The 3,925-nt window shown below is 36.4% G+C and overlaps 1 pseudogene; it reads right to left on the bottom strand.

Annotated features, from left to right (window-relative positions):
• Positions 1 to 348: 348 nt before the first annotated feature.
• Positions 349 to 3,573, bottom strand: LOC148586394 (uncharacterized; annotated as a pseudogene).
• Between the last annotated feature and the right edge of the window lie 352 nt (positions 3,574 to 3,925).

Below are 3,925 nucleotides of genomic sequence, written 5' to 3' on the forward strand. Positions count from 1 at the left end.
TTTTGTATTATTAAAATAAATGAGTCTGGATGTGAAATGTAACGTTAATCTAATACTAAATGTGAACTTGGAAGTCATTTTTTTTTCTCTTGAGTCTTGAAATGAACGTTGATGTACAGGAAGCAAGTATATAGCTCTAAAGATTTTTATCAACAAGTATGAATTAAAAAGAAAATGAACAAGTGACATTAATCAATAAGCAAGTGAACGTTGACAACACATGCCACACATGCTTACACCCAATAATTAAAAAGAAAAAGAAAAGAAGATTTAGTAGGATTGAATAAATTTCATCGATTGTTCTTATGTCTCACTATGCAATTGCCATAAGTGCTCGAAGAGGTCCAACTAGAGTTGAGTTTTCCTATCTCTAATATAATAATGGCATTCAATGAACTCATTAAAGTCATTTGTATCCTCGAGTGTCACTGGTTCAAGTGGTTCATTGACTTGTTCATATTCAAGGTCTTCTGCTCCATTATTAGCCCCCTCATCTTCAACAATCATGTTATGTAGAATTACGCATGCCATCATAATGTCTTTGAGTGTTTCAAGATGGAAAAATCGTTCAGTTCCACGGACAATTGTAAATCATGCTTGAAGTACTCTTAAGGCACGCTTCACATCCTTCATTCCTGACTCTTTGGCTTTAGCAAATTATTCTCTCATTCCTTTGTGGAAATGAAATCGTTGTCACAAATGTTTCCCACTGCGGATATATGCCATCAACAAGGTAGTATCCTATATTATAGTCATGACTATTCACAGCATAAGTGACAGGAGGAGTACACCCTTGAGCGAGGTTAGAAAATATAAATGATCTTTCTAGCATGTTTATATCATTATAAAACCCGGTTAACCCCAAAAAAAGCATGACATATTGATAGAGATCCACATTAACGTAGCAATAGAAGAAGTCTAAAGTCCTACTTCTATTTGGGTGCACTAGTGGAAGTCAAGTCCTATTTGAAGTCTAAGTCTTATTATTTATCTTCTTTAGCCTTTAGCCTATACGTAGTGTAGTTATAGTTTAATTCCTATTACGTAGTCTTCCTATTATAGTCTAAGTCTGATTCTTTCTTTCATGTCTTAATAGTATAAATAAGGTTCCAATATAACCGATGTAAACATTAAGAAAATATTTAAGCAAAAGCTTCTTTGTTGATTATCTTCAGGCCTAATCGAAGTATTTTGCTCTCTCCTACCCGAAATGAGCTATTATTTCTAGCATATTTATATTCATTGTTGTGGGTTTCCATCAATGTGGTATCAAAGCTATGTCTACCAACAAAGATCGTATTGAGAAACTAGAAGCCGAAGTTCTTAAGCTGAAAGAAGCAATGCAAAAGGTGCCTACAGAGTCAAAGATGGAGGAGTCGTTCCATGAGCTTAGGGGATTAATTTTCCAAACTTACTCCTCGACACAGAAGGACAACAATGATTAGAGGTCAACATCTCATTCGCCAAAGGAGAAATTCGTTAACTCGAGTGGGCCCAAGGTGACGGGTGTAGAGAACCATCTGAATATGCCACGCGCAACCAAGTTGAATTTTCATCAATGTGCGGGGGATGATCCCACGATTTGGTTGGATCGGGTAGTGCAGTAAGTACCAACAAATACTTAATGATCAAAAGGTGACATTGACTGCCTTTCACTTAGAAGAGGAAGCCAACTAATGGTGGCAATGGATGAAGAAGGTGTATAGGGAGGAGAACCTTACAATCACTGGGGAAGTATTTAAGAAGGAGCTAATAGTCCGTTTCAAGCCTATTGAAGTAGAGGATTATGACGAAGCACTGCCAAGAATTCAACAACATGGGACGATGAGGGAATATCAATGTGCGTTCAAATGAGTTGCAAACCATGTAAGTGGATGGCCTCAAAAGGCACTTGTGGGAACCTTTCTTGGAAGAGTGAAGGAAGAGAATAGTGCATGAGTGCCGATGTTCAAACTGCGCACTCTTTGTGATGCAATGGAATTAGCATGTATAAGAGATGAGACGGTCAACAAATAAAAAAGAAATTAATCAACCGAAAATCCACGACAATCCAATTTTTCCAAGCAAGAGGAAACACCGCACAACTCTACTATGCCTACTAATTAACGGGTAACACCATCACGTCTAGCCAAGAGACTTTCTTGGGATGAGGCAAAAAAGGGTCTTTGTTTTAATTGTAATAAAAAATTTACTCTGGGCCATAGATGTCAAGTCCCTTAGGCATTTTTTTTTTATTGAAGCATACATTACCAGAATCAGGATTTGAAGACCATGATGCCAATAAGGAGAAGTTAGGCGACAATGAGAAACCATTAATCTCTCTATAGGATCAACCTTGCGGACATGGTTATTTTTAAGGGGAGAGGAATGATAGATATCAACATCAACGTAGCAATAGAAGAAGTCCAAAGTCCTACTTCTATTTGGGTGAACTAGTGGAAGTCATGTCCTATTTTAAGTCTAAGCCTTATTATTTAAGAAGCCGTTAGCCTAGCCATAGTGTAGTTATAGTTTAATTCATATTACGTAGACTTCATATTATAGTCTAAGTCTAATTCTTTCTTTCATGTCTCAATAGAATAAATATGGATCCAATGTAACTGATGAAAGTCGTTCGGTTCACGGAATGCGTATTCCACTAGGAAAGAAAATAGTTATTATTGGAAATCGAGGAGAGTGGAATGAAATAGCTATTCTTATTCTTTAGTTTGGTAACAATACATGCAAAAACTGGAATTGAATCAAAATTACTAAAATCCTCATATTATTTACTTTTTCTTTTTTCAACTCTTTTTTTTTTTTTTTGAAAAAAAAAAAAAAAAAACCAAAAAAATAAGTGGGTGGTCGGCCACCCACAGCAGCAGTCGGGGGTGGCCGCAGCCACCCCGATAAGCAACAAGGGTGGCCGCGACCACCCCAAAATGCAACGGGGGTGGTGTGACCACACCCATTTTATTATTTGTTTTTTTGTTTTTTGAAGTTTAAAATAAAATAAAAAATAACATGGGTATTTTTAGAAAATGTATTATATTCCTTAAGAAATGGCTATTCCTCTCATTTTTTTAGAAGAATAACTATTCCTCTATGTAAGGGATTAGTTATTCCCATGGGAATACATATTCCTAGAAATAGGCCATTACCAAACAAAAGGGGCTTGAGAAAATATTTAAGCAAAAACTTGTTTGTGGTTTATCTTCAACCCTAATCGAAGTATTGTGGTCTCTCTTACCCTAAATGAGGTATTATTTCTAGCATATTTCTATTCATTATTGTGGGTTTCCATCACATATCCAAAGATCGTATGAAGTCACTACTTCCAAAATAATATTTGGTTCGCAGATATAACCACAATACATACCTTGCCACGGAGCCGAACAGTTCTTCCATTTCCAGTGCATACAGTCAATGCTCCCCAACATGCTTGGAAATCCACGATTTTCACTTCCGCTAGCAATTTAGCTATGCCTTTATTGTTGGGTTAGTTAAAGCGAATAATTGTAACACCATATGCAAGCATCCTCACCGTGGCCATGATCTTCTAAAGGGAAGAAAAAACGAGCCTTTGGAAACCATCTCTTCGTTGGACAGAATAAGTATCGTTAGCTTCAATTGCATATTGAATATGGTGAAAAAGAGGACGACTCATTTGAAATCTCCTATGAAAATATTTGTGAGGATGTATTAGTGGTTCATCAAAATAGTCGATAAAAATGGGACATAAAAATTTGATTAGGGGTGAAGAGTAGTGGAACATAAAAATTGATTTCAACCACGGAATCACCCACGATAAAGGAGTTAGAAAACCCACTGTTCTCCCCTGTTCTATAATGTACGAACAGAGGACCATAATTTTTAGTCAATTTCACCTTCTTATAATTGATTATCTGGTTCTTATGGATGGTCCTCCTCTTTGCTTTTACTTTAA

This window comes from Corylus avellana, chromosome 4, assembly GCF_965113065.1.
Source record: "Corylus avellana chromosome 4, dhCorAvel1.hap1.2, whole genome shotgun sequence".
NCBI classification, from domain to species: Eukaryota; Viridiplantae; Streptophyta; class Magnoliopsida; order Fagales; family Betulaceae; genus Corylus; species Corylus avellana.